Below are 25,474 nucleotides of genomic sequence, written 5' to 3' on the forward strand. Positions count from 1 at the left end.
AATTTCATTCCCTTTATTCCTCTGGCTAGTTTCGTCCTGAGGTTTTCTGACCTACCCGATGAATCCCATGTATTTGTTCATATATTAAAGGAGGGTTGTACAACATGGGGACAGTTGTCTATTTAGTTCATCAAATTTTTTGCCACCATATAATTAATCAGTCTGATTCATATCTTAATTCTATCCTTCTTAGTTCCTAAACCTTAAACATATTTTTTAAACTGAAATGTATTAACGTCAATTTTATCGAACCAGGCTCGTTAAATGCTCTTTAATACAATTCAAAGTACTACATAGATTGCACTATTATAAAACAAAATTAAACAGAATTTTTCCAAATACCTCTCCCTGTGACAAATGTCAATGCTTAGAATCTAACTCATACCTTTGTAAACTGCATAAAAATGTTAAAAATTTTGAACGGATATTTTTTAAATTATTTCTGAAGTTGTTAATATTCAATTGGATCCTGATCCAAAACTAATAATATTAGGAATAATTGGGAAAAAATTAATACTAACATTTTGGAAAAATCCAACACCCCCCACAATTAAAATGCGGATTACGGAAATGTCTGCTTGGAAAAAAATTAGACTTGTCTTAATTGACAAATCAAAACTATTTGCTAGAATATGGTCTCCATTTATTGATTTTCTAAAAGGGTAAACTGGTTCAACACGGAAGCTGGACTGAAAACTTGAATCTAGGACTGGATGAATAATTACATTTTATAATCTACAGACCTATCTCCAAAATTGTGATATTGGTAATCTCCTTTGTTTTTTCCCTCCCCTCTCTATTAGTTTATAGTTTCCCTTTTTCTTCCCACTTATTTCTTTTCTCTCTATAGCTCCATACTTCTTTTTTTTTAAATAAAAAAATAGAAGCTCTGTATATAAGTAATTGGTAAGCAAATCGTGTTTTGGTTATTATATGTATATGCTTCTAATAAAAATATTTAAAAAAATAAAAAAATTATCGAACCAATGCATTTTCAGTTTCCTAATCTACTTCCTACAGGGGATTATGAAAATGTTTAAGCCAATATCTTTTATTCTCTGCTTATTTTCTCCATTCCCATTTCTTCAGCCTATGTTACATATACTAAGAGCCCCTTTAAATGTTTATGGGATGTGGGTTTCTCTGGTAAATCCAACATTCATCACCCACTCATTGAGAAGATGGTACTAAGAAACTGTATTGAACTTAGTGATGGTATAGTAGTTCAGCGGTAGAGCTGCGGCCCTATAGCGCCAGAGACCTGGGCTCAATCCCGACGATGCGTGAAGTTTGTATGTTCTCCCTGTGACATTTTTTTTCCAGTTTCCTCCCACACTCTAAAGACATATAGGATCGTAGATTCATTGGTTTTGGGTGAATTGGTAATTGTACCTAGTGTGTAGGATAGTGCTAGTGTTCAGGGTGATCGCTGGTTGGCGTAGACTCGGTGGGTAGAAGGGCCTGTTTCCGGGCTGTATCTCTAAAGTCTAAAGTTCTGTAAACCTGGTGAATTACCCTCATGGAGATGTTCAGGTGGAGAAATCTACAGCTTCTGCCCCTGTGATCCAAGGCAACCATGTTGTCACATTTAGGATTTCCATTCTAATGTCATTTGCCTGCAGCTGTTATGTGATATCACAAGCGCAGGGCAAGTCTTATGAAGTCCTCGTTGAGGAGTTCTGTATTGAAATAAAATCCATTACACAATAGAGATACTCAGACCAATTTAGATAATTTCATAATCTGCTTCCTACTGGGGATGAAAAACTTGGTGAATCTCAAATCCATTGCCACAGAAGGCGGTGGAGGTCGTCAATGGATATTTTTAAGGCGGAGATTGACAGATTCTTGGTTAGCACTGGTGTCAGGGGTTATGGCGAGAAGACGGGAGAATCAGTTAAGAGGGAAAGATAGATCATACATGATTGAATGGCAGCATAGACCCGATGGGCCTAATGGTCTCATTCTGCTCCTATAACTTCTGAACTTATGAACACTCAGTGTTTTCTCCATTATCAATTCGTCAGCCTTTGTTAAATCTGTTGAGAACTCTTTTACATGTTTATAAGATGTGCGTTTGACTGTTCAGGCCAATATGCATCAACCATCATTTGGCAGGACTGCTGAGAAACCATATTGAAATTTTGCAGTGCTTCATGAGATGTGATGAGATCATATCTGTACCAAATTGTGTACTAGGATTGAAATATCTGAAGAGCTGCCTTTACTCCCCAGTTGCATGAATATTGTTTTCTCTAACAAAGTGACCCTTGCATTCCCTTTCTCTCCATCCCTTCCCCACTGCTGGACTTCTAGCTAATTTCACCATTTGTATTCCTTTATTATCACCCTGTCCCCAGCCAACATTGGAACATTGTGGAATCTACCTTTCCTGAGTCTTTGATGCAGGCTCTGCTTTGCTCTGTGCCTTTCCAGACCCTCTCTGACTCTAGGTCTGATGAAGGGTCTCGACCCCACAAACGTCACCTATTCCTTTTCTCCAGAGATACTGCCTGACACGCTGATTTACTCCAGCGTTTTGTGCCTATTGTCTGCCTGTACTCCTCTCCTTGTGGCTACAGAGACCAGAACCACATCAACGTTTGCGCCATGACATCACTTCACATCGCCTGACGGAAGCCAAAGAGGGTTTCGGCCAGGCACATTGTCACACAAGTTCACAAGTTACAGGTGTGGAATTAGGCCATTCGGCCCAATTAGTCCACTCCGCCATTCTATCATGCTTGATCTCTGCCTCCTAGTCCCATTTTCCTACCTTTCTCCCGATAACCTTGGCGTCCGTTCTAATCAAGAATCTGTCTATCTCTGCCTTAAAAATATCCACTGACTTGGTCTCCACAGCCCTCTGTGGCAATGAGTTCCACACATTAACTACCCTCTGACTAAAGAAGTTCCTCCTCACCACCTTTCTAAAAAATGTGCCCTTTCATTCTGAGGCTATGGCCTCTGGTCCTAGACTCTCCCACCTGTGGAAACATCCTTACCGCATCCACTATCTATGCCTTTCATTATTCTGGAATTTCTCAACAGAAATATTTTGTATTTGTCAACAGTACGTTGACAGGTTCAGAGAAATCTTCATATCAGGATCACACCAAAGCAAGGGTCAGATGAAGAATGTCTCCTCACCTTCCATTCCAACATCATGGCTTTATGTAAAATGTACAACGTCACGACAGTGAACAATGGATTTTTAGATATTCAGAGAATAAGGAGTGTGGGTATTGTAGGACAGTGAAACTGGAGTAAAAATCAGCCCAAAATCTTATTAACTTAATAGAGCAGGAGCGAAAAGTTAGCTGACCTATTCCGACGACTGTTACTTTTGTTCTATTGTTCTTATTTCTTGTGGTCTGATTTTACATGTGACAAGAATGGATAAAATTAGACAAATGTTCTAGAAATGTTGATATCAATCTTTGTTTATAAGCCTTTCTCTTTTCCCTGCTCATTGTTTTGACCCAGCTGTCTGGTATGAGTAGGCTTATCATGTCTCTTGCATTGCTTGCCTGGAAAAGTTCCTTAAGGATCAGTAAACCTGACGTTCTGCCGTTTTGCCTTAGCGTCATGAAGTCTTTGGGGGAACATGCTTACATCAGTTAATGGTGAAATAACCTGACATTTTCAGTATAATTTATCCTGCTGTATGTTTATAGTAATGTAGAGTGATAGCCGGGTTAGATCTCATTGAGTCAGCAAGCCAGGTGCATTGGATCAGATTCATCGCTGCTTGAAATGTTTTCTGAAGAATGTTTTCTGAAGAAGTATAGCACGTATTTAAAAGCTTGCCCGCAATAGACTTTAGAGAAACAACATGGCAACAGGTCCTTCGGCCCACTGAGTCTGCGCTGACCAGCGATCACCCCATACACTAACAGTATCCTATACACTAGGGACAATTTGTAATTTTACTGAAGCCAATTAACCTACAAACCTGTACGTCTTTGTAGTGTGGGATGAAACCGGAACACACGGAGAAAACCTACATGGGGAGAACGTACGAACTGCATACAGACAGCATCCGTAGTCAGGTTCGAAACCGGGTCTGTGGTGCTGTAAAGCAGCAACTCGACTGCTGCAACACCATGCTGCCCATAGCTCTTGCATCATCTCTCCCACTCACTGCTTTCCACCAGCTATTTTCCCTCTACTCCATGAGTTGGGAGGAGGGTCCAGGCCTGAAACTCTGTCTGCACGCTTCACCTGCCTGATCTGCTGAGTTCTTCCAGCAGTTTTGTTTTTCATTTAAATGTTCTGATGAAAACGTGGCTTTGTGGAAGGAAGCAGAGGGTGATGGTGGAAGGTTGCTTCTCGTTCTGGAGTGGTATGCCTCAGGGTTCGGTGCTGGGATCATTACTCTTTGTCTTCTACATCAATGATTTGTATGAGGACATACATGGCAAGATTAGCAATTATGCAGATGATACCAAAGTGGATGGTTTTGCAGATAGTGAAGAAGGTTGTGAAAAATTGCAACAGGATCTGGGTCGATTGGCCAGGTGGGATGAGGAATGGTGGATGGAATTTAATCCAGGCAAATGCGAGGTGTTGGATTTTAGGAAATTTAACATGAGCAGGACCTTACACAGCGAATGATAGGAGAGTGTTGTAGAGCAGAGGATTCCTTGAAGTTGAAGCCGCTGGTATTTTGTATTTTGGCACATCTGTTGGGAGGTCATGTTAGAGTATTGTGTTCAATTCTGGCCACCATATTATAGGAAAGATGTTATCAAGCTGAAAAGGGTACAGAGAAGATTTACGGGATGGTCAGGACTAGAGGGTCTGGGCTATAGGGAGAGATTGAGTAGGCTGGGACTCTATTCCTTGGAGCACAGGAGGATGAGGGGTGATCTTATAGAGATGTGTAAAATCATAAGAGGAATAGATTGGGAATAGAGGACCAGAGGACATAGGTTTAAGGTAAAGGTGAAAAAATGCAATAGGAATCTGAGAGGTAACTTTTTCACACAAAAGGTGTATGGAACAAGCTGTGTGTGTGTGTGTGTGTGTGTTCGCCAAAACGGTACACAACAGTGTATCTTTGCAGAACCTTACTATGCTTTTCCCGCCGTCGATTTAATAAGCTTCCTTCAGATTTGATGTTATATTTCACAGGTTATTGATATTTAAAATTTTTAAAAAGCCATCTTTGAGAATAATAGCTGCCTCTGAGAGGGAGACTCGTCCAGCAGCTTCCAGTGATGATGTCACAATGGCATCTCACAGTTGTCCAATCACAATGGGATCTCATTTACACAAGCTTCCGTGAAGATTCAAAAAACGATCTCTGCTGCAAATACACCAGCTATGAGTGAGTGTGTTTTTACATTGTTGTAAGGAGAGGGACTTTGTGGGAGAGATTTAAACGTTTAAAGTGACATTTAAAAGTTGGATTTATTCAAATCTGCACTGGCAGTTAGGCAGTTATGATGTCATAATGCCCTACCGGCTACAATGTTTCTATCTCAGAACACTGAGTCCATCACAGCAAATGTCCTTCAGGGAAATAATCTGCCAGCCTCACCCAGCACAGTAAAGTTTAATGATTAGATTTGGATAACAAAGGGGAAAAAATCTGCCAGCCTCACCCAGCACAGTAAAGTTTATTGATTAGATTTGGATACCAAAAGATGGATTTGTCAGTGGCACCACAGTTGCGGGCTATGGGTGAGTGGTGGAATATTGCATTGGGGGAACGGGTTGCATTGGGGGAACGGGTGAGTGGTGGAATCCTATGTCGGGGAATGGGTTGCATTGGGGACCATGCCTCCCGTGTGACAGGGACCAAACGGGTGAATGGTGGAATCTTACATTGGGGAATGGGTTGCGTTGGGGGACAAGGCCTCCCATGGGGGCTATGGGTGAGTGGTGGATTATTGCATTGGGATAACGGGTTATGTTGGTGGAACGGGTAAGTGGTGGAAAAGGATTGCATTGGGGGAATGAGTGGTGGATTACTACGTTGGGGACGGGGCCCAACGGGTCCCACTTGGTTTAGTTACTTAATAAAATTCAACTGGCAATTTAAGATGGATGGAATGTGTGGGCACAAGGAGGGCCTATATCAGTAGACAAAATATAATTTTGTCACATTCTGTCCATTCAGCATATTGAGTTACTTCTCCATTCAATCATGTCTGATCTATCTTTCCCTCTCAACCCCATTCCCCTGCCTTCTCCCCATAACCCTTGACACCCGTACTAATCAAGAATCAAGAATGTGTGGGAGAAAGGCCTTTTGGTCCACTAAGACCACACCGACCATTGATTACCCATTAACAATAGTTCAATGTTATCCCACTTTCTCATCCATTCCTTGCAGGAGAATCAAATTACAGAGGCTACTTAACCCATAAACACGCACATCTTTGAGATGTGGCAGGAAACAAGAGAACCCGGATGAAACCCACGTGCAGGTATGTAGGTTCATTGGCTTCTGTAAATTGTCTCAAGTGTGTGGGATAGTGCTAGTATACGGTGTGATCGCTGGTCGATGCGGGCCGGGTGGGCAGAGGGCCTGTTTCCATGCTGTATCTCCAAAGTCAAAAAGAGGGAGAATGTACAAATTCCATCCTTCTAAACGACAACGGGTTTCCTATTTAAATAAATGATGTTCCTTTTTTACGTGGGACCATTGCCAATTTTGTTCTTCTTTTCTCTTTCCTCCCTTCCTTCCCCCCCCCCCCCCCCCCCCCCCCCCCCCTTCCCCCCCACCAGCAGTAACCATTGACCAGATCACACCCTGGTCAGAAGCCACCTGAGACAGCTTTGGGCGGCTGCAGTGATGTCACTGAGGACAATGTTTGTTGCTAGACCCAGGCTTGACTCACCAGACTGATTTACCCAGCTGTTGCAGGCACCCTCCCGGGAAAATCACTGCCAGCAAGATTTTAATGTGTTTCGCAGTGAGCTGGAGGGCTTTGATGTCCTGTTAACTGCAAAATCTCGACTATTGTTTCCTCCCTGGCTCAGGATCTGATTTTTGTAGGACAAATGATTATAGCTACTCATCAAATCAGGACATAATGACGACTAACTCCTGGGCTGAACAAATGTGAGGGGATTCAGCTGCTCACTTATAGAACTAACAAAACAACATCAAATATGTTCAATTTAAAGGGCAACTCTCTGGCTCAGTCCTCTCTCTTGTAAGGTATTTGTGTTCGCGACTAACTCGCAGGGCAATCATTTGCATGCGGAACAGATTCTGTTCCAAGAGCTGGAGCAACGTTTTCCATGGAACTGCAGATGCTGATATCTTGGGCAAAACACAATGTGCTGGAGTAACTCAGCTGGTCAGCAGCATCTGTGGAGGAATGGATAGGCGATGTATCAGATCAGTACTGAAGAATGTTCCCGAACTGAAACATTGCCTATCCTTTTTCTCCACAGATGTTGCCTAACCCGTTGAGTTATTCCAGCACTTGATGTTTTCCTCACAATGTTTCTACGTGTTTCTTGATGTGCAAGAGCATCTTCATGGTGGTCAGAGACTCATCGAGTCATACGGCATTGAAACAGGCCCTTCAGCCCACTTGTCCATGCTGACGAAGATGCCCCATCTAAGCTAGTTCCCTTTGCCTGCATTTGGCCAATATACCTCTACATTTTTCCTATCTATGTATCTGTCTAAGTGTTAGGATCAATGAAGGGAAGAGGGGACCCGCATGAATGTGAGTATATGTGTTGCTCAAAGATTCCTTACATCTGGCAACCTCTCCGGAAATCCACAGTGGCTTTGGATGTTCGATATCTGGTCTGACAAAACCTTCCCAGAATAGCATAACTGGATAATCCTTGTCATCTCCCAATCAGCAGTTGATGTTTGGAAACAGTGGTTGATGATTTTATAATCTCATTAAGTGGCCTTTGGGTTACCTTGTGAGGAGCAATAATGGAATTAAATTAAGAACAGCTATGGTGGCGCAGCGGTAGAGCTGCTGCCTTACAGCGCTTCCAGTGCTGCTGCCACAGGTTCAATCCTGACTATGGGTGCCATCTGTACGGAGTTTAAACGTTCTCCCCGTGACTGTATGGGTTTTCTCCCAGATCTTCGGTTTCCTCCCATACTACAAAGACATACAGGTATGTAGGTTAATTGACTTGGTGCATGTGTAAAAATTGTCTCACTCTCCTGCCATTCTCCCCATAACCTCTGACACCTGTGCTAATCAACCATCTATCTATCTCCGCCTACAGATTGGTTAGTTACTTGGCCTCTGTAAAGTAGCTCCAGCGGTAGAATCTGAGGATGGGTTCATTGGAATATGGAGAAATAAAATAGCGTTCATCTACATAGCTGCCTGATGGTCAATGTGAACTTGATGGGTTGGAGGGCTTACTCCCAACTTTATGCCTCTAATGTTAATGAACTGAGAGCAGTTCATTAATGTTAATGATTAATTATCAGAATAATGGGTACTATTTAACTTGAAGATCAGGTAACTTGAAGGGTCCTGAACCAAAATGTCATGCATCCTTTTTCTCCAGAGATGCTGCCTGACCGGCTGAGTTACTCCAGCACGTTGTGTCTCTGTTCAAGATAAACCAGCATCTGCACTTCCTTCCTACACATAACTGGATACAGGCTTGATGGATTCCCATGGGATGGAAAGATGGAGAAGCGAAAGCCAGTGCTCCTTAGATGAAAGAACAGGACAAAATAGAAAGAGTGTGATGAGTGCCAGGTGAATTTCTCAAGGCCAAGTATCATGTTGAAGGGAAGAGCCAAGGGGGAAATATGAGACAGGAGTAGCATTTAATGTAAAAGCAAACCTAAAAATCTTCCACATGCATGTGAATAATAAGCAGCATAGAGGCCATGATACATGATGAGTAATTTATCAGTGTTTACTAGGAATAGCATGTGGACAGAATATGATCATCGAATGTATATCTAATTGGTAGAGTGAAGATCGATAGATAGGACATGCTAGAAATGATGGATATGCCTGGAAAGGCATATGCCTTGATGGATCTGGACACTTTGTAACTCAGATTTCTAAAGGATAATAGAAGTACCTACCATCATTTTCCATTGATCTGAGAGAGTTGCCAAAGGAATGGCAAGTGGCAAGAAATGGTGAAGAGCATTCTTAGTAACTTAAGGCTGATCAAGTTAACATTGGTGTGCATGATTCTTGAAACAATGTTTTGGGGGGGGGGGAGGGGAGGGAAAAAAATTCATAGGCACTCAGTGATGTTTGATTTAAGGAGACCCAGCAGGAGCAAATGAGGCAGATCATGTTCAACTCGCCAAAATGATCTTTCTGGTGGTGCGATACAAAATTAGGAAATGAATGTAATGGGTATTGTTGATAAGATTGCCACCTTTCTCACTCCCAAATAAGGGCCAAATGGTGGCGTGCTGCTGCAAGTGGTGGGTATTGTGCAGGCCTGGGATGAAGTGAACCGTGTTAGCCTTTCCATGGGAGGAAGCGACGAGGGAGTGACTTGTGAGGAATCTTGCAGGAGGCAAGATGAACATCGAACGGCAACAGATGAGTCGGTTGATAATATCTCAGAGCTGCTAACTGCTGTGATAATTCGCCATGTGTTCGCTCCTGCAGGGGGGCTGGCACTCGGAAGATTTAAGGGGCATTGGTGTTCAGGGAATTGGTGAGCGCTCCGACCGAACAGGGGCGGTGGTGGGAGTGGAGGTGCGGTGAGGTGGGCAGTTGAGAGACACCAAAGAGATTTCATAATTAAAATGTGGAAATTAGAAACACTCCCAGAGGCAGAGGATTGAAGAGGAGAGAGAGGGGGAGGGGTAAGGGGGGTGGGGTTGGGGGGGGGGGGGGGGGAACTAACCCAGGAGAATGAAAACCCACATGCGCCTGGCCATCCAACCATGAAGACTCTGGTGATGATGGGTTAGGTTTTCGATTTACGATATTTTCGATTTACAATGGGTTTATCGGCACGTAACGCCATCGTAAGTTGAGGAGCACGTGGTAGTAGCAGTCAAATACGGGACAAGGGCAGTCCCATATGGGACAAACCAATTTAGCCCAATATATAATGATGTCCTGGCTAATACGGGATAGTTGGCAACCCTAATCGTTGATGTGGATTTCAAGAAAGTGTTTTGTAAAATCACAAAGGCTATTTGACAAAATTAAGACTTGTGGAACAGAAGGACCAATACCAGCTTAGATTTTTTTGTAAGGTGCAAGAACAAAGCAGCAAATTGTTATGAATAGAAGATGATGCAATGTTGGGTCATCACAGGACTGCAATTTGTGTGAAAATGTAAATCATCAAGGGTGACATGGAGGCACAGTGGTAGAGTTGCTGCCTTCCAGTGCCAGAGACCCGGTTTGGATTCCGACTACGGGTGCTGTCTGTATGAGGTTTGTACCTTCTCCCTGTCACCTCACTGGTTTTCCTTGGGTGGCCTGGTTTCCTCCCACACTCCAAAGGCATACAGGTCTGTAGGTTAATTGGCTTTAGTACAAATTGTAAATTGTCCCGAGTGTGTAGGATAGTGTTAGTGTTAGGGGATCATTGGTCGGCGCAGATTTGCTGGGCCTATTTCCGTGGCTGTACCTCAAACACAAACTAAACTAAACTATATGAGGTTGATGATGGATTGCAGAAAAATGTCAGCATCTGCTGTTTTCAAACTTGGGGGCATGACTGGCATTGAGCATGGTACCAGTTGACAAAGATGAGACATAAGAAGACTAACAAAAGGAGGTGGGGGAAATGGGAATGAATGATAGGTGGTATTTAAAACAAGAAATATGAATTGATGCATTTTGGCTGAAGGGTCGAGGGGAATCATATAAAATGATGCAGTTTCTACTGTGTGCAGGAAAACAGGGTTTTATAAAATTGTGCATGAAAATAAGATCATGCATATTAATGTATGTAGATCTTTGAATGTAGCAGGATATTATGAGAACTTAGTAACCAGAAAGGAACTTGCTCTTCATAAATAAGAGTATTAAGCGCAAAAATAGTCATATCCATAAGTTCTAGGTGCTGAATTAGGCCATTCAGCCCAATAGGTCTACTCGTTCAATCATGGTTGATCGACCTTTCCCTCTCAACCCCATTCTCCTGCCTTCACCACATAGTCCCTGACACCAGCACTGATCAAGGATCTATCAATATCCGCCTCAAAATGATCCATTGACGGCCTCCACAACTATCTGTGGCAATTAATTCCACAAGTTGAACCTTAATAAAGTTCGGGTTAAGCCATGACTTGAATCTTGCATTCATTTCCAATCAGGAACATTTAAAAAAGGGCACTGAGATCCTTGAGTGTGTGCAGAAGGAAACAAAAAGATGGGATTTGGGGAGCGTAATATGGGATTGCGTTTGATGATGGGTGGAGTGGATGTGATGGGATGAAGATTTCCGTGCTCTAAATTAGCAGAGTAGATTCAGGGGATGAGGAACTGTATTTTCCCATTTCCCTTCGTAACCTGAGATGCAAACTGCCCAGATCAATCAACCTATCCACTCTAAGCATATCCATCTTTTCTAGTATGTCCTATCTATTAATCTTCACTCCACAAATCATGTTTATCTTCACCTATCACTTTTCTGTCTGCATGCTTTCCCTAGTAAATACTGATAAAGTAGTCATGCAGTTTCGAGGCACCTGTCCTGATTGTTTACTGGCAAGAAGAAGATTTTGGGGTTTGATTTTGCATTGAATGCTGTTCTTCTCTGATATTTCCTGCTTGCCTCTTCCCCTTAAGATACTCGACCCTGAAGAAGTCACCTGACATTCATCACACTCTTTCTAAGATTTCTAAACTTTGCTTAGAGACGGTGAGACAGTTCCCCACGAGAGATTGAGAGCGGCTTGGTAAAGCTATGCAACATTATGACTGATTTTAAATTTAGTTTATTTTAAAGATACAACGCTTCAGCCCACTGAGTCCACGCCGACCAGCAATCCCCACACACTAACACTATCCTACACACACTAGGGACAATTTACCATTTCACCAAACCCAATTAGACTGTATGGCCTTGGAGTGTGGGAGGAAACCGGAGCTCCCGGTGAAATCCCCCACAGTTCACGGGGGAAACATACAAATTCTGCACTCGTAGTCTGGATTGAACCAGGTCTCTGGTGCTGTAAGGCAGCAACTCTATTGCTGTGCCTCCGTGCCACCCCTGCCATGTGCTAGTTAAAGAAGTAGTTCCCACTATTTGATGGTGCAGGACCAGTGGAGGCAGGTTTTGGCTAAGGCGTACAAGTGGCTGTGGGGATAGAACATTTTTACCCAATGCGTGATGACAAGCTGGCTTCTGATGAGACTGGCAATAAATGACTCGGGAAGAAGTTTTGACAAGCACTTGAGAGAAGTAAAGATGCAGTGAAGAAATAGGATGGACCAGATTACTCCACAGAGCTGATATGACTCAGTGCGCTGAATGGCTTGCTTCTATGTTGCAATGAAGCAATGAATCTGTGAAGATAGGTACAACAAATGCTATAGTAACTCAGCGGGTCAGGCAGCAATTATGGAGAAAAAGAATAGGTGACATTTTGGGTTGAAAACCTTCTTCAGACCCTATTACCTATTGATTTTCTACTGAGATGCTGCCTGTCTCACTGAGTTACACCAGCTTTTTGTGTCTTTCTTCGTTATAAACCAGCATCTGCAGTTTCTTCCTACACACTATGAATCTGCAATATCTATGAGATTAGAGAGTAGAAAATAATTCTATTGCCTTTGGCATTTATTAATTTTTTTTAGTTGTTCTTTGTTAAGAAATGATACTTGATAAAACATGAATTGAAGCATTAGCAATGCCCATATTGTCTCTGGAAGATTCAGAAAGAACAGTGTGATTAATTGTTTATTGGTTAGAGATAAAACATTTGTTTCAGCAGAGCTGTGGAGAGTTATAACCCGTTTCTGATAGATTTGCTTGGCATTAATATTAAAGTTGGTTGAGAATTATCCCTGGGTACCTGTCAGGATTTGTTCTGTGCGATAACTACAAATCTCATGGCACCATGCTTCGAGGCTGGTTTACGGAACCAGAAGTTGTGCTGGTCATCTTGGGATTTGTCTGATCCGTACGCTCACTTGACGACTCTTTCCATCGAGTTAGTGATACCGAAGAGTTGGCAACTAGATGCTCTGCTGCATCCCTCCTGTGCGAGCATATGTCCTTGTGTGCTCACCTGTCACTCAGTGAGGCAGTCACTAAAGCAGCTTTGCAGCCCGAAAGGATTAGTTGATATAAGAATGCGACATAAAACATCTGGGCGCACAGCCCGTACATGCGCCTCCAGAAGCTGCAGCATATTTGTAATTAATTCCAAGTTAGTTACAGAGAAAAGCATTAGGAACTTGGTGCATGACAGTAGCTGGTGACAGAGCAGGAGTAATGGTCGGGATGAGGATGAGTGGAGGCACAAGCAACTGCAGATGCTGGAATATGTGAAGTAAAAGGATAGGTGACATTTTGGGTCATGACCATTCTTCAGCATGAAGCAGGGTCCCGACCCGAAATGTTATCTATCCTTTTCCTCCAGAGATGCTGCCTGACCCGCTGAGTTACTCTGGCACTTTGTATCTGTCTTCAGTGAGGAAACAGGCACTCTGTTTCATATGTTCCCTGTGGACCAAATCTTGCAAAACACAAAGCACTGGAGTTACACAGTAGGTCAGGCAGCATCTGTCGAGGGAATGTATAGGCAATGTTCTGCATAGGAACCCTTCCTCAGACCCAGCAGATGCTGCCTGACCCTCTGTGTTACTCCAGCACCATGTGTGTGCTTTGGTGATGATGAATTGATTTGTTGAAGCTTTGAGGTTGGAGGCTGAGATCAAAACCAGGTAGGTTGGGAGAAAGAAAAGTTCTGCACAACCACAAAACAAAATCAAGTGGAACTGGCTTGAGTGTACATCTTGGTCGACATGGACAATTTGGGCTTATGGGCCTGTTTCCTTATTGAAGAGAGACAAAAAGTGTTGGAGTCCTAAGGAGGACACAAACAATCTCCCTGCTGTACTATAGGCCAGAGGATCTAGGGTGGTGGAGGAACTGATGGAGATTCACATTAGGCAGGAAATGGTGTTGAGTAGACTGGGACTGAAGGCTGATAAATCCCCAGGGCCTGATGGTCTGCATCCCACGGTACTTAAGGAAGTGGCTCAAGAAATCGTGGACGCATTGGTGATCTTTTTCCAATGTTCTGTAAATTCAGGATCGGTTCCTGTGGATTGGAAGGTAGCTAATGTTATCCCGCTCTTTCAGAAGGGCGGCAGAGAGAAAACAAGGACATAGACCAGTTAGCCTGACATCGGTGGTGGGGAAGATGCTGGAATCAATAATGAAAGATGAAATAGCGGCACATTTGGATAGCAGTAGCAGGATCGATCCGAGTCAGCATGGATTTACAAAGGGGAAATCATGCTTAACTAATTTTCTTGAATGTTTTGAGAATGTTACCAGGATAATGGATGAGGGGGAGCCATTGGATGTGGTGTATCTGGACTTTCAGAAAGCATTTGATAAGGTCCCAGATAGGAGATTAGTAGGCAAAATTAGAGCACATGGTTTTGGGGGTAGGGTGCTGACATGGATAGAAAATTGGATGGCAGACAGGAAACAAAGGGTAGGAATAATTGGGTCCCATTGAATGGCAGGCAGTGACTAGTGGTGTATCGCAAGGCTCGGTGATGGGACCGCAGCTATTTACAATATACATTGATGATTTAGATGAAGGGATTAAAAGAAACATTATTAAATTGCAGATGACACAAAGCTGGGTGGCAGTGTGAACTGTGAGGAGGATGCTATAAAGATGCAGGGTGACTTGGACGGATTGGGTGAGTGGGCAGATGCATGGCAGATGCAGTTTAATGTGGATAAATGTGAGGTTATCCACTTTGGTGGCAAAAACAGGAAGGCAGATTATTATCTAAATGGTGTCAAATTGGAAAAGGGGAAGTACAACAGGATCTGGGAGTCCTGGTTCATCAGTCACTGAAAGTAGGCTTGCTGGTGGCGAAGAAAGCGAATGGCATGTTGGCCTTCATAACATGAGGAGTTGAGTATAGGAGCAAAGAGGTCCTCCTGCAGTTGTACAGGGCTCTAGTGAGACTACACCCAGAGTATTGTGTGCAGTTTTGGTTCCAAACTTGAGGAAGGACATTCTTGCTATTGAGGGAGTACAGCATAGGTTCACGAGGTTAATTCCCGGGGATGGTGGGACTGTCATATGTTGATAGATTGGAGTGGCTGGGCTTGCATACTCTGGAATTTAGAAGGATGAGAGAGGATCCTATTGAAACATATAAGATTATTAAGGGTTTGGACACACTAGAGGCAGGAAAAATGTTCCCAATGTTGTGGGAGTCCAGAACCAGGGGCCATAGTTTAAGAATAAATGGTAAGCCATTTAGAATGGTGATGAGGAAAAACCTTTTCGCACAGAGAGTTGTGAGTGTGTGGAATTCTCTGCCTCAGAGGGCAGAGGAGGCTGGTTCGTTGAATGCTTTCAAGAGAGAGATAGATAGAGCTCTTAGGGATAGTGGAGTTAAGGGATATGGAGAGAAGGCAGGAACGGGGTACTAATTGTGGATGATCAGCCATGATCACATTGAATGGCGGTGCTGGCTCGAAGGGCCGAATGGCCTGCTCCTGCACCTATTGTCTATTGTCTATTCTCACTCAGAGGGTCAGGCAGCATCTCTGGAGGAACAGGACAGGTGGCGTTTCAGGTTGGGGTCTTTCTATCCTTTTCCTCCATAGATGCTGCCTGACCCGTTGAATTACTCCAGCATTTTGTATCTATCTTTGGTATAAACTAGCATCTGCATTTCTTTGTATCTCATGTTTCCTTACTGCGTGGCTCTATAAAATGCTCAGAAATGCCCAGTAGACTGGGCAACACGAGTGGAGAAACAGCAGTGACCTTCCTTCAACATTGCCTGATCTGCTGATTACTTTCAGGAACTTCTATTTCAAATTAGTCCAACCAGTAAATTGATCAATTAACAGAGTCACTGATCCAGTGTTGAAGTCTCCAATTGAATTTGAGGAATCCAAGCCTCTATTTCCCTGAGGAATGTTAATTACACAAGAGATGCTGAGAAGATGATGTTAATCTTTGCCAGGAGGTAACACGCCTGATGACCCAGAAGAAGTGCTGCAAAGGCACTTGCCTAAGTCATAAACTCTTCTTCTCTCCTGTCACTTGTCTAGTATCCCGAGGAATGGAGAAAACACCCAATTTTGGCTAAAATGGAACAAATATTCCATTGGATACAAATAGATTCCTTAAAGTTTTAATTTTGCTTGAAAGGGGATCAGTGGCCAGTCCAACAATTTAGTTTACGTTAGTTTGGAGATACAGCACGGAAAGAGGCCCTTCGTGCTGAGTCCGCGCTGACCAGTGATCCCCGCACATTAACACTATCCTAAACTATAGACATTTTGTTAAAATGTATATCGAGCCAATTAATCTGCAAACATGTAGGTCTTTGGTGTGTGGGAGGAAATCAAAGTTCTCTGCGGGGGGTGGGGGGAAACCTATACAGTCACGGGGAGAACGCACAGCCAAGCACCCGTGGCCAGGGTTGAACCTGGGTCTCTAGAGCTGTAAGCACTGTAAGGCAGCAACTTTACAGCTATGCCACCGTGTCGCCCTATTGTGAACTATTGTGAAGGCCAGTTTAAAACAATGTCCTGTGATTATCTACCTCATTGGAGAACTTTGAACTATCATTATTCAGATTTTATCGTACTTCAACATTATACCTTTGGCCTTAATGTTGTACTCTTTATCCTTTAAAGGGCACGGCGTGGATGGGGCGATCCCTTGATGGGGATCGCCAGGAGAAGTGTTCCGACCGCCGGCCTGAGATCTATAACATCGTGAAGCCGTGGTCTCCAGTGAGAAAGTGTCCGATTCGGCAACGCCAAGCGTGTGTGTTCTGATCCGTCCCGACGTCGGAGTTTCGAGCATTCCGACGAGAGGGGCTATACATCGGGTCGTCTGTTGCGGCGACTAAGGAGGTTTCATGGCCCCGGCCATGAGTGAACAAAGGAGGGAGATAATTGAACGTTATTGCCTTCCATCACAGTGAAGAATGTTGATTCCACTGTGGTGGATGTTTATGTTAAATTCTATTGTGTATTGTGCTCCTTTTGATTGTATGGCTGCATGGTCACTCAACTTTCACTGTATCTTAATTGTTGCATGTGACAAATAAATGTCAACTTGAACTTGAACTTATCTGTGCATAGGAAACAGCTTGATTGTATTCATGTATCGTTGTTTCTTTAACTGGATAGCAGGCAAATGAAAGCCTTTCAAAGTAATTTGGTACATGTGATGATAACAAACAAAACTAAACTGTTGTAATAAACTTCAAATGCTACTTGAGTTATTTCAACTCAGAATTGTTCATGACCATGATACACCATAGTATATGCAGAGCCTTTTTCCGGGAGCAGGAGGAATCAAGAGCGAGAGGACGTTTAAAATGAAAGGGTAAAGATTTAACAGTGAAAGGGTAAAATCGTTTTCACACAGTGTGTGGTGGGTTTATAGAACAAGGGGAGAAAGGATGTAGTTGAGGCAGGTACAATAACAACAGTTAAAATACATTTGTGCAGACACAACAGTACAAAAATTGTATAACACATTCGTGAAGCTGCATTTGGGCTGTTGTGTTCAATTTTGGTCATCTTGCTATAGGGGGGATATCATTAAACTGGAACGAGTGCAGAGAAGGTTTACAAGGATGTTGCCAGGAGGGCCTGCGTAATAGAGACAAATTGGGCATGTTAGGACCTTATTAATTGGAGTGCAGGAGACTGAGGGGCTTTCCAATAGAGGTGCATAAAAACATGAGGAGAATATATAGGATGAATGCACGGTCATTTACCCAGGGTAGGGGAATTATAAACCAGAGGACATTGGCTTAAGGTGAAAGGGGAAAGATTTAATTTGAAACTGAGGGACAACTTTTTCACAGTGAGGGTGGTATGTATGCAGAACGAGCTGCCAGAGGAGGTAATTGAGACAGCACTATTGCAACGGTTAAAGGACACTTGGACAGGTATATGGATAGGAAAGATGAGAGGAATATGGGACAAATGGGCACGTGGGACTAGTGTAGATGGGGACCCACAGTCCCGTTTATATACACTGGTCAATGGTTGAAAGGGTCAAGAGCTTCAAATTCCTGGGCGTGCACATCTCTGAAGATCTTTCCTGGTCCGAGAACACTGATGCAATTATCAAGAAAGCACATCAGTGTCTCTACTTCCTGAGAAGATTACGGAGAGTCGGTTTGTCAAGGAGGACTCTCTCTAACTTCTACAGGTGCACAGTAGAGAGCATGCTGACCAGTTGCATCGTGGCTTGGTTCGGCAATTTGAGTGCCCTGGAGAGGAAGACACTACAAAAAGTGGTAAACACTACCCAGTCCATCATCGGCTCTGACCTTCCTTCCATCGAGGGGATTTATCGAAGTCGCTGCCTCAAAAAGGCTGGCAGTATCATCAAAGACCCACACCATCCTGGCCACACACTCATCTCCCTGCTACCTTCAGGTAGAAGGTACAGGAGCCTGAAGACTGCAATGACCAGGCTCAGGAATAGCTACTTCCCCACAGCCATCAGGCTATTAAATCTGGCTCGGACAAAACTCTGAACATTAATAACCCATTATCTGTCATTTTGCACTTTATCAGTTTATTTATTCATGTGTTTTGTAGTCAATGCCTATTATGTTCTGTGTGCTGAAGCAAAGCAAGAGTTTCATTGTCCTATCAGGGACACATGACAATAAACTTGAACTTGAACTTGAACTAGATAGAGAATCTTGGTTGCCATGGACAAGTAGCGTGGAAAGGCCTGATTTGGTGCTCTCTGACTTGATAGGAAAGGTTTTGATGAATGTTGGCCAAAAGCAGGCTAATGCATTTGGCTTAGATGAGCATTTTGGTCAGCATGGACGAGTTGGGGTGAAGGGACCATTTCCATAGTAAATGATTGAGTATATTGGTAATGTGATTTGATCCTTTAGTGTGGGATTATTTAGCTTTGTTGTTGAGGTCCAGGGTAGTTGAGAGTAGACTCACCGGGAGATAAGGTCATTACACAGAACTGAATAGGTCCGGCTATGTGTGAACAGGACAAATGCTAGTACATTTTTAACATTATCAGTGGGCTGTAATGTCAAACTATACTGGAACAGGTTATGCGTGTCGTGCTGCTCTGCATTTCACAAATTTCACACTCTTTAATCTTGATTCCTTTGTTGATGTTCTCAACCTCTAACTATTCCCGTTGCTTCATCGACCACGTAACCTTATTTCCACCTTGGAGGTGTCGGCAGCTGCAGATGTTGGAAGCTGCAACATAAAACAAGCTGTTGGAGTAACTCAGCAAATCAAGCAGCATCTGTGGAGTCAAGGGTGTTCATAGGTTCTAGGAGCAGATTAGGCAATTCTCCCCATCAAGTCTATTCTTCAAACTCATGAAGGGTCTCGACCCAAAACGTTACCTACTCCATTTCTCCATAGATGCTGCCTCACCCGCTGAGTTTCTCCAGCATTTTTTGTCTAATTACAGTGTAAGGAACGGTGAACCAGTTAAACTGGCATGAATGAAAATAGCCAAACTTGATAAACAAAGTCCTTTAAAAATAGCAAAAATAATTGCTGGGATCTAAAAGTGGCCTGATGCTGATCTCAAAGGAGAAATACTGCAGAGTGATTAAAGATTTTGTGGGGGTAAAGTGGCAGATGTGTGGAAATTTAAGGATTAGAATACCAATTTGCAGTGTAGTATACTTTACTTACAAACTTGGTCACGACTCAAAGCTTAGCAGAGAAGAAGGGAAGGAATTTGATTAATGATATCGTGACAGGAGTTAATACACCAGGAATGGCTTATAATAGAATAGATTTGCTAACAATGAATAGTAAATTAAAGAACTCAAAGGAGCAGATTCACCATATCCTGCACCTAAGCAATTGTTTAACACAGCATCAACTGTACAAAAATCTTGTAATGGCTCTCCATTTCACAAAGCTTATTAATCTCATTTTAGATGTGGCCAGAGAGATAGATCGACTCAGAAGGAAGATCAAAATTGTTATACTTTAATGGTTGATAAAACAAACGCGTTACAATTTACAATAAACAGGAAGAAGAAAATGTGTTTGGTTGGATTATTCAGAACAAGCTGATACAATTGACAGATTATGAAATTTTGCCTAATGCAAGTTTGCGCAAATTAAAAAAAGTGAATTTAAATTCTTTAGGGTGTATAAATGTAATAATCCTTCCAACAATCCAATGTTTGGGATACTACTGAGAATTCCTCTCGTCGCTTTGCTTGGAACTATCTGGGATATCATTTTCATGGTGGAAATAGTTAAAGGGAAGCAAAGAGCACCAGAATGTCAAATTACTGTGTGCAGTTTATATATTTGAACCTCTCTGCAAATGGAGCAAACAAGTAGCTCCTCACCAGACCCAGTCATCTATCTGTGCACACTTTATGAGCATGAAGGATCAAGATCTAGAATCTCTGTGAGTGGGTCTTTACCACACACTCCATCAGGCAGGTATGCAATCATTATTTTGCGTTAAGGGATGAATGGAATCAATTGAGTAACCATAATTTTAGTTTTAAAAATACGACACGGAAGTAGGCCCTTCGGCCCGCCAAGTCTACGTTGACCAGTAATTCCCAGACACTGGGATTATCCAACACAATCGAGGAACAATTTACAATTTTTAACGAATCTAATTAACCTACAAACCTATACACCTCTACAAATATTGGAGCGGCACGGTGTGGTCGCGTGCGTTTTCTTTGTGTGCTCTGGTTCACCTCCCCCACATCCTGACAACAGGAATCTCAGGGTCTTGCAGAACCAGAGACGCAGGTTTGATCCTGACTACGGGTGCTGCCTGTATGCAGTTTGCATGCTCTCCCTGTAACCGCAAGGGTTTCCTCTGGGTGCTCCACTTTCCTCCCACATCCCAAAGACATGCAGGTTTGTAGGTTAATTGGCTTTTGTAAATTGGCCCTGGTGTGTAGGATAGAACTGGTGCAGAGGTGATCATTGGGCAATGTGGGCTCTGTGAGTCGAGGGGCTGTTTCTACACTGTATCTCTAAATTCTAAACTAAACTAAACTCTAAACTAAACTAAACTAAAGACATGTAAGTTTGTAGATTAATTGGCTCCTGTAAATTGCCCCGTGTGTAGTGAATAGATGCAAATCTGGGATAACATAGAACTAGTGTGAACGTGTGGTCGATGATCAGCATGGACTCAGGAGGCTGAAGAGCCTGTTTCCATGCAGTGTCCACCTATTTATCAATTCAATTCAATGTGTTCTCTGGCAGGGCATTGTCTTGACTAGAAAACTGGAATGAAACTTTCTGCTCATGTAAAGCTTTTTCTAATGGAAATTATTTGTACCGTTTATTCCTGCCACAGATGCTGCCTGATCTATTGAGTTCCTCTGGTGCTTTATTGTTTGCTCAATGAATGACAGGGCAAGTTCAAGGCTTGTATAACCAACTCCTGCTCCTGTTCACGTACTTGTGAAACCTTAACCCTCACATCATTGTTGGAAAGAAGGTCATTCACTGGCTTTTTTAAGCAATGACTCTGGCACTACATCGGTGATGTAAGACTAACCAGCCTGCACAGGCTTGTCCCCACTGCTTTTTTGAACATGGAGCCAACCTGAGCTATCCTCGGCATGGACTAGAGGGTCGAGATGGCCTGTTTCCGTGCTGTAATTGTTATATCCTTCAATCTTCTACCTCACCCATTGCTAAAATAAATGTGCAAATATCTCTGTCGGAGCCTCCACAATTTCCTCCGATGCTTCCCCTAACATTCTTAGATAGATCCTGTCTGAACCAATGCACCAATATTTCTAATACTTCTTCCTCGTGATACAGGCATACACTTAAATAACAAAAAACGCCTCCCTTAACTCTATACCCTCAACATCTTTCTCCCTGGTGAAAATCAATGGTGAATTAAGAATAGGCCATTTAGAACGGAGATGAAGAAAAGCTTTTTCACCCAGAGAGTTGTGAATCTGTGGAATTTTCTGCCTCAGAAGGCAGTGGAGGCCAATTCTCCAGATGCTTTCCAGAGAGAGTTAGATAAGTCTCTTTAAGAGAGGGGAGACAAGGGATATGGAGAGAAGGCAGGAACGGGGTACTGATTGTGGATGGTCAGCCATGATCACAGTGATTGGCTCGAAGGGCCAAATGGCCTGCATCTATTGTCTCTTGTCTATCGTCCATTGACTACTGTGATGGGAAATAACTCTGATTAGCACATTCAATGCATGGCTAAAACACGTCTATCTGTAGAACTTTGAGAAATTTGATGAAAGGCTTTGGGAAGCACCAAGCGGGGATTGTCCCTACTGATGTTTTTTCGATTTACATTGATTTACATTCAAAGTAAGTAAAAACGTAAAGATCCAGAAATATATTGGTTCAAAACGCCACTACGATCAATAGTGACACATGTGTATATTGCAAAAGTGAAATATCTCTAGATCTTCATTGCTTGTGTTATTCTAGTACAGAACTTCAATAGCATGTTTATAGAACACTAGAGTAGATGGATTAAATAGAAAAACAAACTATAAACCCGAGGTGCAAAGTAATCTGTATTTTTTAGATGCTCCACAAATTGCCTAAATATTAGAACTCAGCTAATATTGTTTTTATTTTCAGTAGCCGGAAATGAAAATAATGAAGGAACTAATATTTTGGTGTAATGCTGCAGATCAACAAAATGCTTGAGAGTATTTCACACAGAGTGTTGTCGATATATCTCATAGTGCTGAATTAGAAATCTACATTTTTATTAATTGAAAGATCAATTGAAACAGGTCCTTTAGCCCACCGAGGTCACGACGACCATCAATCACCCCTTACACACCGTTAGCCCCCTTTAGCATCCACTCCCTACACAACACGGGCAACTTAGAGAGGCCAATGAATCTAAAAACCCCGCACGTCATTGGCATGTGGGAGGAAACGGAGCACCCGGAGGAAATCCATGTAGTCTCAAGGAAAATGAGGAAATTCCGCACAGACAGCATCTAAGGTTAGGATTAAAGCCGGGTCTCTGGTGCCGTGAGGTTGCAGTTCTACCCGCTGTGCCATTGTGCCTTCTAGTGATTCATTTTCAGGATTTGACTTGGCAAGGCCTCTCCCTCGTGGCCTTTCCTAATGTTTTTTGTTGATGGCAGCTACGATGGTCTGATGGAAGAGAGAATGCATGTTCAGAGAGGTGGGTGGGATAAAGATTGAGCAGCCTGCATTGTCTGAGATCGTCTCAAACTTCTTGAGTGTTATTTGAGTCTGCTAGTGGAAATTGATATATTGTGTCTTTGGCCTATGTCTTTATATGGTCGAAGGGGTTTTCAATATCAGACGATGACTCATAGAGGCAATGAGTCCAATACCATTGGATGTAAGTGAAGATTATAACAAAATCTGTAGTTGCCAAAAATCTAAAATAGAACAACATAGAAAATGGATGAACGCTGCACAGGAACAGCCCTTTGACCCAGAATGTCTGTGTCCAACATGATGCTAATTTAAACCAATGTTAGAGCAAAAGTGCTGGCAACACTGCCTTATAGCGGCAGATTCTAGGTAGCGTTTGGGTTTCATCCTAACTACGGGTGCTGTCTGTATGTACTTTGTATGTTCTCCCTGTGACCGCATGGGTTTTCCCCAGATGCTCCGTTTACCTTCCGCATACATAAGGTTTGTAGATTAATTGACTTCTGTAAATTATTCCCCGTTTGTAGGATCGAACTAGTGTACTGGTGATCATTGGTCGGCGCAGACATGGTGGGCGGAAAGGCCAGTTTCCGTGCTGTATCTCGAAACATTGAACAGATCAAGCTGCATCTGTGGAAGAGAAAGTGTTAAATGAGTTAAAAATAAAGGTAAAACATTCTACATTAGACCCTTGTGAGTAAACCAATAATAGGCCATCAACCTGAAACATAAATCTGTCCTTCCTTCAAAAAATGCTCGACTGACCTGCAGATTGCATCCAGCATTTCCCCCCTTTCATTGGAGAATAACTGTTGCTTGATTGCACATCTGATTGCTGATTGTTGAGAGTGGACTTGTAGGGAGATAATTAGCCCAGCTGAATTTGTTCCGCTCTGTGGGAAAAGGATATACCTGGGGATATGTGTTGGAAAGAATTGCAGAGGCTGGTTTAAATCGAAGATAGACACAAAATGCTCAGTAACTCAGCAGGACAGCAGCATCTCTGGAGGGAAGGAATGGTTGTGTCAGTCTGAAGGAAGGTCTCAACCCCACACATCACCCATTCCTTCTCTCCAGAGATGCTGCCTGTCCCGCCGAGTTATAACTGGGAGATGTTTAATATTATCTGCAGAGGCCGGTGTAAAGCTAGACTGGAATAGGTTGGTCATGAACACAGCTAGATCAGTCTTCACCCTTTGAGCAATGATTATGAAAAAAAACTGCTGGATTAACTCAATGAGCCTGGCAGCGTATGTGAAGGGAGATGGCCAGATGGCATTTTGTGTCGGGACACCTCCTTTAGATGTTCTGGATGTAGATGGGAAGTAGATGGAAGGCGACTGGATAATCTCATTCTCATTACAGCTAGGATCTTGTTTTATCTCATAGCCTTTTTCGTATCTTATGTTCTCAACCCTGTTGACTTCACATGAAGTTTAGTTTAGTTTTGTGTCATGTGGTACTATCAAAAGCTTTTTGTTGCATGCTAACCAGTCAGTGAAAGACTATACATGGTTACAATTGTACAACTGTGCCATCCACAGTGCACAGCTGTTGGAGTAGTGATTTGAAAGAGTGGAGCAATTGTAATGAGACATTTCAGCTCCACTTCTGGCACGCAGAAAGTCTGCAAAGAACTTCCGCAAGGCCGACTGGGACAAGTTCTAACAACTTACCAACGCAGCCGCCTCGGGCCTTCCTCCCCCAGGCAGTACCAACCTGGACTCTTCCTACCAAGCCTACTGCAAAATGCTTATCAGTGCAGGCCAGAAAACCATCCCCCATGGCTAACATAGGGATCACATTCTATGTTGGGATTGTAAATACGCTCTTCTAAGCTTACTCCCCCCCCCCAGTCTAGTTCGGTCAAAACTGAGTCAAGCACTGGAACAACTAAACTTTATTTTTTGATTGAACAGCAAATTCCCCTATACGATACCTAAACTCACCGCGGGTTCGATCCTTGTCTCTGCCTGGCCCATCCCTTCAGCCACGTGCAAGCAGAAACACTCCAAAAGGTCACGCAGTCCTAAGCGTTCATCCAGAAGATCGACCAAGGACCTCGTGGGGGCTGTCTTTTATAGGTCCACAAACCTTGGTGCTCAGCAAGACTGAATTCTAAGCCTCTTACTATACTCCCTATACACTCACAACTCTGTGGGATGGG

This window comes from Leucoraja erinacea, chromosome 2 (genome assembly GCF_028641065.1).
Source record: "Leucoraja erinacea ecotype New England chromosome 2, Leri_hhj_1, whole genome shotgun sequence".
NCBI lineage: Eukaryota > Metazoa > Chordata > Chondrichthyes > Rajiformes > Rajidae > Leucoraja > Leucoraja erinaceus.